The 15373-nt window shown below is 38.1% G+C and overlaps 1 protein-coding gene across 18 annotated transcripts in view; it reads right to left on the bottom strand.

The window, feature by feature from the left end:
* The window catches only part of Mef2a (myocyte enhancer factor 2a), a 133993-nt gene that overhangs the window by 102986 nt on the left and 15634 nt on the right, over positions 1-15373 (bottom strand). For 12 of the 18 annotated variants that reach the window (NM_001014035.3, NM_001437575.1, NM_001437580.1 and 9 more), the window contains 1 exon segment: positions 4042-4094. The gene's annotated coding sequence lies outside the window, so the exon portion shown is untranslated. 18 annotated transcript variants of the gene reach the window in all.

Consider the following 15373-nt stretch of genomic DNA (forward strand, 5'->3'; position numbering starts at 1 on the left):
TCAGAGAAATGCAAATCAAAATTCCACCTCAAACCAGTCAGAATGACTAAGATCAAAACCTCAGGTGACAGCAGATGCTGGCAAGGATGTGGAGAAATAGGAACACTTCTCCATTGTTGATGGGATTGCAAGCTGGTACAACCATTAGTCTGGTGGTTCCTCATAAATTGGACATTGCACTACCTGAGGACCCAGTTATTCTACTCCTGGGCATATACCCAAAAGATGCTCTAACATATAACAAGGACACATGCTCCACTATGTTCATAGCAGCCTTATTTATAATAGCCAGAAGCTAGAAAGAACCCAGATGCCCTTCAACAGAGGAATGGATACAGAAAATGTGGTACATTTACACAATGGAGTACTACTCAGCTATTAAAAACAGTAACTTCATGAAATTCTTAGGCAAATGGATGGAACTAGAAAATATCATCCTGAGTGAGGTAACCCAGTTACAGAAAAACACACATGGTATGCACTCACTGATAAGTAGATATTAACCCAAAAGCTCAGAATACCCAAGATACAATTCACAAACCACATGAAGCCCAAGAATAAGGAAGACCAAAGTGTGTATGCTTCAGACCTTCTTAGAAGGGGGAATAAAAATACTCACATGAGGAAATATGGAAACAAAGTTTGGAGCAAAGACTGCCCCGCCTGGGGGAATTCAGCCCATATACAGATATGATATAGCTGTCTCCTGAGAGGCTCTGCCAGAACCTGACCAATACAAAGGTGGATGCTCACAGCCAACCACTGAACTGAGAATGGAGTTCCCAATGGAGGAGTTAGAGAAAGGACTGAAGTAACTGACAGGGTTTGCAGCCCCATAAGAAGAACAACAATATCAACCAACTAGACCCACCAGACTCCCCAGGGACTAAACCGCCATCCTAAGAGTACACAGGGATGCACTTATGTCTCCATCCACATGTGTAGCAGAGGATGGCCTTGTTGGGCATCAATGGAAGGAGAGGCCCTTGGCCCTGTCAAGGCTTGATGCCCCAGTGTAGGGAATGTTAGGGTGCGGAGTTGGGAGGGAGTGGGTATATAGGTGAGGGAGCACCCTCATAGAAGCAGGTGGGGGAGATGAAATAGCGGGTTTCTAGAGGGGGAACCAGGAAAGGAGAAAACATTTAAAATGTAGATTTAAAAGATATCCAAAAAACAAACAAAAAATAAAATTCTTACAAACAGCCGAAAGGCCAAAAAAAAAAAAAAAGGAAAAGTTGCAAGTAAAAAAAAAAACAGGATTTCAGGAACTACAGAAATTATTTCTGTAACTATTTCATAACCTATTACAGAGATGAAGAGAGACATGAAGAGAGACATTTAATGGCAAAAGAGCCAATTCCTCATCAAAGACACTAAATAATTGTATGTATCCAATAATAGAGCTTCAAAATACATGAACCAAGAAGTAAATGAGAAAAAATTCCATTTATTAAATTCAATTATTAGATCAATCAGAATGTCAAGATATATGCTTCAAGTGTTTAAAAAAAAAAACCACTCAAGTAATTTGACCTATCAACTTTAGAAATTTCTACTCAAACACATTCTTCTTGGCACACATTAAATAATGACCAACACAGTCCATTTTCTTTGCCTTCTCATAAATGTCAAAAAGTTCAAAAACTTATGTCAAACAATGTATCTTCTAAAATTAAATCAGTGCCCTTTCAAAGAAATACATCTGGAAATGTGTATAACTATCTGGAAAGTAAATAGAAAAAACTCACAAAGGAAAATTTGTATGTTTAATTCAATGTAAATAACCATGTGACACAAGGAAGAATATGAAAACAAAGAACTCAAGATTAAATGTGTACTCATACACAAGCATGCTCTGTCCTTCTCAATAACTACTCTTAAACCTAAATCCAAACCTTTGTATGGGCTGGAGAATTAGTTAGGTGGTAGTGCAACTGCCTAACATGAACGAGGGCTAAGTTTCATCCCCAGCACTCTAAATAATCTTATCTAAACTCCAACTATCCTTTAAGAACAAAAAACAAATTTAGAAAGGAACTTGAGTACTTCACGAAGATTTCCAAAAAGAAAGACCTGCATTAATCTGATCTTTAAAAAAAAAAAAGGTTAGAAGGATAGGAGCTGGAGGAATGGCTCAGAGGCTAAGTCCTTGCTCTGAAATCAGGAGGGCTGGCATTTGAAACCTAGCATCCATAGAGCAAGCCTGGCCATCATCACAAAGTAAAAACTAGAACTGATGAAGCCTGTTGCCTTCTCAAGCTAGCCACATACTCAGGGAAGAGACTCACTTCAAATGAACAAATATAAACTGACAGGAGGCCATCTGATAGCTTTTTCTGCACACAGGTGTGCACAGCCACACATACACACACACACACACACACACACACACACACACACACACACAAATAAATTTTTTAAAAAAAATTACAAAAAAAACTTCTACAAACCAAGGGGTCTTTTATAAACACAAAAGAAACCAGGTGGTAGAGTAGCATGCCTTTAGTCCCAGTACTCAGGAGGCACAGGCAGGGGGAAATCTCTGTGAGTTCAAGCTCAGTCTAATCTACAAAGCAAGTTCCAGGACAGCCAGGATTACACACAGGGAAGCCCAGTCTTGAAAGACCAAAATGAATGAATGAATGAATGAATGAATCTGGGGGAAGGAGTGCTAGTGGGAGGGGAATTTGAAATGCAGCCAAGATTGTAATATATGAGAGAAAAATAAAAGTATATAAACATAAAAAAGAGTTATATTTTAAAAGTGAATCCAGTATACACAGAGATAACTAAACAGGGATTACCTTAAAACTTTTATCAGTCCCCATGAAAAGCCTCTAATTTCTATCCACAATTAAAGGGAAAATTCCTAATCTGAGGTTCTCAAGTATATGTATCTTTAAAGCATTTCCCATCTAATACATATTTTAGTAACTTCCAAGCAAGTCTTAAGTCCAATACAGCCCATTAGCCACAGGAATATAGGTATGAACAAGACACTCTACGTACCCCCCTCATGGAGGGAGCAGCAGACTGACTATAACTTCAATAAGTCTTAAATCATAAAAAACTCCTTCAGAGGACTGCTAAATAGCAAAAGTATTCCCTTTAAGACAAGGTCTCATTGTATAGACAACACTGGCAAGAATCTTCTGATCCTCTTGCCTCAGCTTCCCTGAGGTAGAATTAGGTATGTCACTATGCCCAGCAGCAGAAGTATTCTTGAAATGACAAAGGGAAAAAAACCCAAAGAAACAATAACAACAAAGCCCATACCTTCCCTGAGATTTTTCTAATATAACTACCAGGTTCAATCCCCATTAATGTTTCTAAACTACTTAACTTTAAATAATCTAATATTAACAAAATTTATGTCTCTTCTACCTTAAATAAAAAGTAAAGTTCAGATGAGGTTTTACTTATGAAGGCTCTGAGGACGACCATCTCACTAGCTTATTGTAAGCACTTACCTAGGCTGATGTGATCAAGGTAACTTAATCCATACCTTTGTAAACATGGGCTCAAGAAGGCAGCAACTTCAAATCCTCACAAAATACTCAATCCTCTAAACAACCCCTCAAATGTATTCTCATTTTCTCTTTGACCTTCGCCTCTGAGTCATGGATAGACTTCCTTTGACTTTTTATTTAAAAATCTTCCCTTGAATTATTTAATTTATGTCCTTTAACCTTATTTTTTTCCTATTTATTATCACCAGAAAACCGCAATGTTCTAATGAAGATGAAAATTAACATATTAATTAAAATTTTACATGGAAGTACACGAAGTGAAAAGTTTAAAGGTTATCTTAGGAAGGCCAGATAAAATAAGAAAACTTGATAACATACGTTCAATATTACACATTTCAGTGAGATCTTACAAATTCCTCAACTGATCTAAACTAATCCTCCAGATAAACTCTAAAATTACTGTCATCCAAGGTCACAAAAATAGCTTAATTTTTAGGAAATGGTTCACTATGGTTACATTTTATAACATGGTTAGAGGAAAAATGTCTTACTAGATACCAATTAGTCTTACATTTTATCCTTGCAGAAAGTTCTTCTTTGTTCCTTTTCCACAAGATGCAATTCCTTAAGGAAGAAAAAAGGATAAAGAAAGGAGCTGTGTTATTATTCTTGACTCTAGAGAATCATTATTATAAAAGTCTAATACTCAATTCCATTCTTGGTAGATAACTCCAAAAATATTTGATGAATGATGCAAAGTTCAGTTGCCAAAGGGCATTTGTTTTGCTTAGCCAATTAAAGCCAACCAATAGTGTCTAATGTTACACCCATTTTTTTTTTCAGGAACTATTGCTTAAATGTTCAGTAATAAATGCAATATGTGATTCAAAATTGGAGTCCTAGGTCCTATTTTCCTGGTCTCTATATCACATGGTATCTTTATGCTTAAAGTTGTATAAAATAGTTCAAAATATTGCATTATGTTTTTAAAAAGAAAACACACTAGTGGCAATGATTTGCATTATGCTAAAATGTGTCTGTGCCCCAATACTAGATGCACACTTATACTTTCACCAGCTGTCTTCTTAAGCAAACAAAAAAATAAGATAATGAATCTAGAAGGGCAAAAATGAATAGAAAACATCATTTTAACAATTCCGCTCAATAAGAAAACCACCCAATACATCAGGCTCATAAAGAACATCATACCTAGAGACATCTGAGTAAAAGGTAAAAATGGCTAAATCAGACCCCACTCCTCATCTCAACCAGGATCAACACCAGTGTTAACACAATGATACAGAAAGTCACTAACCACCAATTAAATCTGCTTTATCTATGAAAATGAAACATGACTTTAAAGAAATCAAGTGTTCCCACACCCGCAGATCCCAGCCCGCAGCAGCTCTCTGCTCCCAAACCCTGTGGGAGAGAGACCTCACCGCCTGGTCAGGTGGGCACTCCTGAGGCTGCAGAGCGGAGGAGACCACCAACACTGCCCACCCCTGCCCACATCCCTGGCCCAAGAGGAAACTGTATAAGGCCTCTGGGTTCCCGTAAGGGAGGGCCCAGGAGCGGCAGGACCCCTGCGCCTGAGACACCGCCAGAACCTGAAGGAAACAGACCGCATAAACAGTTCTCTGCACCCAAATCCCGTGGGAGGGAGAACTAAACCTTCAGAGAGGCAGACACGCCTGGGAAACCAGAAGAGACTGCACTCTGCGCACATCCAGATGCCAGAGGAAAACACCAAACGCCATCTGGAACCCTGGTGCACGGAGGCTCCCGGAAAGAGCGGCGCAGATCTTCCCGGTTGCTGCCGCTGCGGAGAGGACTTAGGCAGTACCCCACGAGCAAACTTGAGCCTTGGAACCACAGGTAGGACCAACTTTTCCCCTGCAAGAGACCTGCCTGGTGAACTCCAGACACAGGCCTACAGGAACAGCTGAAGACCTGTAGATAGGAAAAACTACATGCCCGAAAGCAGAACACTCTGCCCCCATAACTGGCTGAAAGAAAACAGGAAAAGAGGTCTACAGCACTCCTGACACACAGGCTTATAGGACAGTCTAGCCACTGTCAGAAATAGCAGAACAAAGTAACACTAGAGATAATCTGATGGCGAGAGGCAAGCGCAGGAACCCAAGCAACAGAAACCAAGACTACATGGCATCATCAGAGCCCAATTCTCCCACCAAAATAAACATGGAATATCCAAACACACCAGAAAAGCAAGATCTAGTTTCAAAATCATATTTGATCATGATGCTGGAGGACTTCAAGAAAGACGTGAAGAACTCCCTTAGAGAACAAGTAGAAGCCTACAGAGAGGAATCGCAAAAATGCCTGAAAGAATTCCAGGAAAACATAAATAAACAAGTAGAAACCCATAGAGAGGAGACACAAAAATCCCTGAAAGAATTCCAGGAAAACACAATCAAACAGTTGAAGGAATTAAAAATGGAAATAGATGCAATCAAGAAAGAACACATTGAAATAACCCTGGATATAGAAAATCAAGAGAAGAGACAAGGAGCTGTAGATACAAGCTTCACCAACAGAATACAAGAGATGGAAGAGAGAATCTCGGGAGCAGAAGATTCCATAGAAATCATTGACTCAACTGTCAAAGATAATGTAAAGCAGAAAAAGCTACTGGTCCAAAACATACAGGAAATCCAGGACTCAATGAGAAGATCAAACCTAAGGATAATAGGCATAGAAGAGAGTGAAGACTCCCAGCTCAAAGGACCAGTAAATATCTTCAACAAAATCATAGAAGAAAACTTCCCTAACCTAAAAAAAGAGATACCCATAGGCATACAAGAAGCCTACAGAACTCCAAATAGATTGGACCAGAAAAGAAACACCTCCCGTCACATAATAGTCAAAACACCAAACGCACAAAATAAAGAAAGAATATTAAAAGCAGTAAGGGAAAAAGGTCAAGTAACATATAAAGGCAGACCTATCAGAATCACACCAGACTTTTCGCCAGAAACTATGAAGGCCAGAAGATCCTGGACAGATGTCATACAGTCCCTAAGAGAAGACAAATGCCAGCCCAGGTTACTGTATCCTGCAAAACTCTCAATTAACATAGATGGAGAAACCAAGATATTCCATGACAAAACCAAATTTACACAATATCTTTCTACAAATCCAGCACTACAAAGGATAATAAAGGGTAAAGCCCAACATAAGGAGGCAAGCTATACTCTGGAAGAAGCAAGAAACTAATCGTCTTGGCAACAAAACAAAGAGAAGAAAAGCACACAAACATAACCTCACATCCAAATATGAATATAACAGGAAGCAATAATCACTATTCCTTAATATCTCTCAACATCAATGGCCTCAACTCCCCAATAAAAAGACATAGATTAACAAACTGGATACGCAACGTGGACCCTGCATTCTGCTGCCTACAGGAAACACACCTCAGAGACAAAGACAGACACTACCTCAGAGTGAAAGGCTGGAAAACAACTTTCCAAGCAAATGGTCAGAAGAAGCAAGCTGGAGTAGCCATTCTAATATCAAATAAAATCAATTTTCAATTAAAAGTCATCAAAAAAGATAAGGAAGGACACTTCATATTCATCAAAGGAAAAATCCACCAAGATGAACTCTCAATCCTAAATATCTATGCCCCAAATACAAGGGCACCTACATACATAAAAGCAACCTTACTAAAGCTCAAAACACACATTGCACCTCACACAATAATAGTGGGAGATTTCAACACCCCACTCTCATCAATGGACAGATCATGGAAACAGAAATTAAACAGAGACGTAGACAGACTAAGAGAAGTCATGAGCCAAATGGACTTAACAGATATTTATAGAACATTCTATCCTAAAGCAAAAGGATATACCTTCTTCTCAGCTCCTCATGGTACTTTCTCCAAAATTGACCATATAGTTGGTCAAAAAACGGGCCTCAACAGGTGCAGAAAGATAGAAATAATCCCATGCGTGCTATCAGATCACCACGGCTCTGAAACAGAATACTCACTGCCTTGCTCCTTACAACTTGCTAGCAGAGTTCTTAGACCATTCAAGACCATCTGACCAGGGATGATACTGCCCATCCTACCCTGAGCCCTATCACGTCAATTATAAATGAAATAATAAAATATTCTACTACCTTGCCTACAAAAAAAAAAAAAAAGAAATCAAGTGTTAAGACTCTAATCTAGCAGTTTTAATTATTGTGAGTTCATAATTTTTGTTTCTAAAAGGGTACATCCTTTAAAGGAATCAAACTGCCAAATACTGTTTTTACATTTGCAAATTAAATATTAAACATCAGACATTAAAAGACACATAAAAGCAGCCTCTTTTCATGGCAAATGTAGTAAGAAGCTTATTTTTAAAAGATACTTTAGGCTTTTAGCCTAATTGTATTAAAATATAGAAAGTAAATAAATACCTCAACTTTAGTCCAGTAATTTAGAGTGCTATTTTTATTGGTCCTCCATCTAAATAGTTATTTTTAGTACTTGCTTTGTGTATCAGAGTGGACATAATGGTTTAGCAGATTCCTTTATGGTAAGTAACTGATTAAGTAGAAATTTAATATAGCATGGGGTGTGTGTGTGTGTGGTGTGTGTGTGTGTGTGTGTGTGTGTGTGTGTATAACATGTATGTATATATATACATACATACATATATATATACATATATATATAAATTTGCTCCTCAAATTTATAGAAAAACCAGTATTACTCATGTTTTGATCATATTTCTCAAATAATTTCCAAAAGGCAATTATTAAAAATCAAGTTTTTACAATTCTTTTATAATGATCTATAATGAAAAACACTCTCAGAAACTAACTTTGAAGTTTAATTTAATGTTGCAGACAGTTATAAAATATCTAACTGAGCCCCCAAAACTCACTGTCACATGTAGCTGAGAATAAAAAACCTGCGGGTGTGTAGTTGCTAGTCCTATCCTCCTCTGCTATCCATTTATCTATATTGTCCTTAGCCTGGACTACATATATTGCCTAAACCATCAAGCTCTGTAACTTTACACACTAACCCCTTCCAGGAAATGACCTTAAATGTACAGTTCACTGACACCATCAGTCAGGCCAAGCCCAGGAAACCTTACAATCATCACCACTTCAAATGAGCAAGAGCACTGCAGTGCTGCAGGTATAAACCTCCCCCACTACATGGCACGTGCATTCTTAACGATCTCTGTACACCACTCAGTTTTTATATCTTCAGGACTTAGGTCAATATCTGGCACACAACTCAGAATATAGTTACTTAGACTGTAATACATTCCACATATTTCCAAGTTCTAGGGATAAATCCCTACCTTTATTTCTCACCTCAAAGAACTTGTATCCTAGTGGAAAAGAACTTAACATAAAACAGATAAGGATTAAATGTGGTAGGTTAGTGGAAAAACCCTTAATAAGAAAATACTAGCTGGGAAGGAAGTACTATTAGAAGAAATTGAAATTACAGAGAAGATGCTCAGAGAAGGCCCAATACAAAAATTGCAACACAGTGTTACAATAAATCAGTACACTAATTACTTGGCATATATTAACTGATAAAGGCCAAAAAAGTCATTAGTGTCCTATTTTTGATACAATGAAATGGACATAATAAAGAAGCAACTTTTAAAATCATACAACTGGAAGGTAGTGAAGCCAAGGTGAACATCTAGGGATGATTTCAACTGCCATGTAAAACCACATTTCAGTTACTGCCTTAGCTGAATCGAGTAAAGTGGAAAAAATTCAAACTGTTCAAGACAATATAGGCTAATGACATTACTAGGAGTAACACTGTGATATACCAAGAATAAATATGTGATCTCTGTTCTCTGTCCTCGCTCTCAGCCTAAAGTTTCACTTCTTGGAATCTCTAGAGTGGTAATGATATCTTTTTAAAATGAGATGACTGGTGACTTGGGGATCCTGAAATAAGACCGGATATGACTGGTCTTCCCAAACAGACCAAATAATGATTAAAATTACCATAAGATATACTCCAAGTTGTCTAAGTAGAAAAAAAGGCTAAATGAGTTGGTCACTAACAGCTAAGATGTAATAAATCATACCTAAGTAATGAAATCTTGTAAAAACCCAAAGGACAGACTACTAGACACATGGCTGTCTAGAGGACAGGTAGCATGTGTAGAGAGCTCCCTATGCCTATCCATATACCTTGGACTCTGCAGCTCCTCTCTCTGGCAGTTCATCTGTGCTCTCTGCAATATTCTTCCCTACACCCTTCACAGATTAGCACCCAATTCAAATATTCAAAGTCAGACATTTTGAGTACTGACATGACTAGAGATGCAGAAAATCCCATATCTAGTCTTCATGTTGTTGAATTAATATCTAGTCTTCCTGTTGGTTGAATTAATAACATAGTTATACACAAAATATTATATAAAATTATATATAAGGTATGTATCAAACAGAACTTCTATGTTCAGAATGGTACCTCATTTCCCAAGGATACTGCCTTATATTCATGAAATGTATTACGAAGTCTTTTGTTGTGGTTTGCCCTGAAGGTATCCATATTTTGATGCTAATTCCACTGCCCCAAGGACAGCGGTCTAGTCACAGACTCAGAACTCAGGTGACTTAACCAGACCACCTCCCCATTGAATTTGTAAAGTATAGGTGAGGGGCAAGTACAGGATAGAAGGAGGCCTGTCATTGGAGGAGAAGGAAGGATGGGTGGGAGAGAAGTTTGAAGAAAGAGGAGACAGAGAGAGAGAGAGAGAGAGGAAGAGATAGGAGGGAGAGAGGGGCAGAGAAGCCGTGGCAGGACAGTTTAGCAGGTGACATTAAGATTCTGCTCTGTGTATTTACAGGTTGTTATCAATGTTCCTAAGGGATGGATGGTACCGGGCTTTGTATGTTTAAGTGGGCAATTATATCTTATCAATTGGATCTAAGATTATTGTGTTGTGTGTTCTTTTATGTAACCATTTGAGTATAGGAAAATGTGCAGCGGCAGGAGAAAATGGGCCGCCGCGGAGTTGGGATGTGATTCCACCAAGATATATAGCAGATATCTTGGGGTACTGAGGTGCCGGACCTAACGGGATAAAAGACAGCTATACTTTTTTTTATTTTTATATTTTACAACAACAATCTTTAAAAATCTGATATGCTTGATATAAAATATTCACATGTACAATAGGTAAACAAAGAGAAAGTAACCCCTGAGTTCTATAGGCTACTCTAGCAAATCAATCAAACCTGTGATGAAGCTTTGGTAATCCATGCTTTATAGCCAGTTGTTCTGAAATAAAGACCACAGCTGGGCATGGTGAGGTATGCCCTTAATCTCAGCATTGGGGAGGCAGAGGCAGGCAGATCTGTTTGTTCAAGGCCAGCTTCTGGTCTACGAAGTTCAAAGGACACCTGGATTCTGTTACAGAAAAACCCTTTCACAAAAGGAGGGGGAAGGAGGGAGGGAAGAAGAGAGACAGAGAGGAGGAGAGGCAGAGAGAATGCACAAGTAGGTACAGAACCTACAACTTGCAGTGAGCGTCTAAATAGGGTTTAAATAGGACTGAGCCTGCAACAGGCAGAACAGAGTATCAGAAATAAATTTAGGTCGTGCACCCGGTTCCCACTGGAGAACGATTTCAGGAGTTGGACTACTACCAGGAATAAAAGGACAGTTCATAAGTCAGCCTTTCAAAATTACAAAATAAATTACAAATGTTTACATAGCAAGTTACAACATACATGAAGCAAGCATTACAGAACCAAAGAACAGATAAATCACAATTATACTTCAAGATCCAAAATCCCTTCACAACAGTAAATTAATAGACAGGAAACTCAGTAAAGATATCTAACCCATGACTAATATTATAAACCAACTTGGATTAACTGAGCGCTACAACTAACCACATAAACAAATATTCAAGTGCATATGTCTCCTGGCATATTCAACACAAGCATATACAGGACTATAAATGTATAAGGAGTGAACTCACACAAAAAATTATTTCTGACTACAAAGTAAAGATTGATAAAAAGTTACTTGCAATTTTAAAATATTTATAAGTATATACGGTTCTAAAACATATACAACTCAAGAATCATAAAAAAAGCTAAGTGGTAACTAAATTATCAGATTATAAAGTAAAGCTAAATACATTTGGAAATCTACAACTCCAACTCAGAAAAAGAACAAAGTTTTAAGAAAAACAACACATTAAACTTAAAGCAGAACTGAGGAAATAACAGTAAAAACTGCTCGAGTACATAAAAACATGTACATAAAGAAATATATGCCAAATCACTAAAATAAAGGTGACTGGTTCTGAGAACCCCTAGCTAGACTAGTTAAGAAAAGGAAGAAACAAACTACTACTATTATTATTTTTTTGAAAAAGCATTTTGCTGAAAATTCTTCAAATATGAAACATATACTAAGGACAACTTGTGCCGGTAAATTTGACAACTTAAATGAAGCAGAGAAAATTCCATGAAACAGATTATCGCAGCAAACAGCAAACAAACTATATATAAATTCCAAGTCTAATGAAAAATTAAAATCATAATCAAAGGCTTTTACTACAGAGAAGATTCTAGACCCTAATGGGCCCAGTAAATTCATTAGTGAATTCTTTAAACAGCTAAAGATTTCTGAAATAGAAACTTCTAGTTAGTTTATGTTAGTTGTGTCCAATGATGTTTTGCTGGGGCACACAGGTGAAAGGAGCAGACACGTGAAAAATGTTTTCCTAAAACAGTCACGGGTGAAAGAATGTTTTGATATAGCAAACATGTGAAAAGGCCTGTGATGAAAGAGTATAACTATGACCCCACAAATAGTGGGAGATGAGCATTGAGCATTGGTTTGGTTTGCTCCCCCCCCCCTATTCTTCACCAAGGACACTTAGCATTGTTGAGTTCATCTTGTGATGCACCACTGAGAGGCAGTTTGTTGCTTCTATGACCTCACTCAAGTTGGTCAGTGAACCCTGCAGTTCCCTCAGGATTGAACTACTGCTGCTGGTTCGTGCCTGGTGTTGCCTGCCTAGAGGACATATTTGATGTTTGCTACAGGACTGAACTGCTAAGAAAGACTGAGCTCACCTACAAAGAATTGTTGCTGAATAGGTCCACTCCCCCCGTATCCTAGTAACTCTTCCTCTGCTGGGTAAGGAAAAGCTGAACCCTTATTAAAAGTAGGTTGTAAAAAATTTATGCCTACAGATTTCATGTCAGTATTATACAATCTCTTTTAGGAAAAAAAAGAGGAAATGCTCTTTAATCTATTGAAGAACAAGATAAATAACCCTCATATAAAAAAGAAGCAAAGGGACACAAGAAAAAAAAACAATATATTAATATTACTAGTGTGTACATATGCAAAGATTCTTTACAAAATTATCAGGCCAAATATATGAAAAAGGAACATAATACAATTGAGGTTCATCTCAAGAAAACAAGATTGGTTCAACAGTCCAAAAAAATGTAATTCACTATATTAAGATTCTAGATTAAGATACTACCCATTCACTTAATTTTAATCCATGTATTGAAAGCTATGTATTCACAACAAAACACCCATTCATAAAGGGAGGAGTAGAAATCTCAGCAACTAGAGATGTACCGGTAATTCTTCATCCAGAAAGGGCATCTACAACTTAACCATCCTTGATGGTATAGATGGACCTCCCTCTTTAAGAGTAGCAGCAAAAAAAAAAAAAGGCAGTTATGTCCACTCGTCATTTCTAGTCACCATTTTGTGGGTGTCGTAACCACTTCAATTAGTGCAAGGAAAACACACCCAAACTGTAAAATAGCTTCTCTGCACACTAACATGACAACATATACAGAAAATGCTCAGAGTATATACTAAAGTGACTAAAACTAAAAGGTGAATCTAAAAGAGTAGGACATAAGCCCTAAACTAATTGCATTTTTCTACACTAAAAATGGCAAATACAAATTTAATTTTTTAAATGTATCATTACATTTATTATTTATGTACATATAAAATTGTTTAAGATTTAATTATTTTTAAATCTATGTATATGTCTGCCTATAGGTTTATGCAGGAGAGCAAAGGTGCCGATGAAGGCCAGAGACCACTGGAGAGGGAGTTACCAGTGGCTGTAAGCCACCCAGTATGGGAGCTGGGAACCCAAACCTGGATTATCTACAAAAACAATGTATGCTCTTAATCCTCTGAGCCATCTTTCCATGAAGGCCCAAAATTTAAAATTTTTAAATGTCGGGCTGGAGAGATGGCTCAGCGGTTAAGAGCGCCCGACTGCTCTTCCAGAGGTCATGAGTTCAATTCCCAGCAACCACATGGTGGCTCACAACCATCTGTAAAGAGATCTGATGCCCTCTTCTGGTGTATCTGAAGACAGCTACAGTGTACTTATATATAATAAATAAATAAATCTTTTAAAAAAAAAATTTTTAAATGTCATTTATTTGGGCTCAAAATCATATTTAGAGATAAATTTAACAACACATATGTAAGACTATGGTAAATACTAAGAAACAGTAAAAGAAACTCAGTTAGTTGTAAAATAATGGCGATGCCATGCTCATTCATGGACATTCTCCAAACTATCATGGCACTGCTTCTCAAATTACCAAAGATTCAACACAGTCACAATCAAAATCCCAACAAACATTCTTATAAAAACTGACATGGGGGGAGGCAGTAGTGGTGATGCACACCTCTAATCTCAGCACTCAGGAGGCAGAGGCAGGAGAATCTCTGTGAGTTCAAGACCAGCACTGTCTACATCGTGAGTTCCAGGAGAGCCAGGGCTACAGGGAATCCCCATCTCTTGGGGGAAAAAAACAAACCAAACCAAACCAAAATTGACATGGTGCCCAGCACAGTAGTACACACCTTAATCACAGCATTTGGGGGGCAGCAAGAAGAGAATTTCTGTGAACTTAGGGCATTAAGGGTGACTTAAGAGAGGCCTTGTCTTGACAACAACTGACCTGGCAATTCACAACTGGCAACAGAGACGCCATGGTTTGAATGAAGTATGTCCTCCACAGGCTCATGTGTTTTAACACTAGGCCCCCAGCTGCCAGCACTGTTTTAAAAGGTTGTAGCTTTAAAGGGAGGAAGTGAGTGTCTGAGGGTTGGGCTTTGAGGTTTATAGCCACATTTCTTGCCCCTTCTCTCCATCCTGATGTCCCCAGAAGTAGGCAAGCAGCCTCCTATTCTTAACACAACAGCTAAGTGTCACTCTGGCCATCACAGTTTCCACAGCACTGGAACAAAAACCCTGACCCACAACAGATCCTTCCTCTCCTGTGTTGCTTTTGCCAGTTCCTGGGTCAGAGTTAAAAACAGCACAACCATTAAAACAATTTTAGGAATAAACAAAGATATGTGGACCTACTCTACCTGATTTTAAGACAATGTAAGCTCTTGTAATTAAACATAAACACACACAATTCAGTGTAAAGCAACAAATAGTAAATGTAGGACCACACACAGACACACAGACACACAGACACACACACACACACACACACACACACACACACACACACGATATTCAACACAGGTGTGGGAAAAGAAAAGTCTCAGCAACAAATGATCCTTGAACAAACACACCGACAACAATATTGTCATTTACAAACATTTACTCAAAACGAATCATAGGCTTATATCTAAAAGTTAGACAATTATACTTCCAAAATAAACACAGGGCAAAAAGTGTCCTCTACCAGCTAGAGGGCAGTGTGATGGCTCATCAGGTGAAGGTTCTTTGCTGTCAAGCCTGACACATGAGTCCAATAAGGACCATGAACCAACTCCTGCAGGTTGCCCACTGATCTGCTGCACGTGTTGTGTGTGTGTGTGTGCATGTGTGCATTTGCGTGTGTGCAAGGATAAATAAAAA

The sequence above is a fragment of the Rattus norvegicus genome, chromosome 1 (assembly GCF_021556685.1).
Source record: "Rattus norvegicus strain SHRSP/BbbUtx chromosome 1, alternate assembly SHRSP_T2T, whole genome shotgun sequence".
NCBI lineage: Eukaryota > Metazoa > Chordata > Mammalia > Rodentia > Muridae > Rattus > Rattus norvegicus.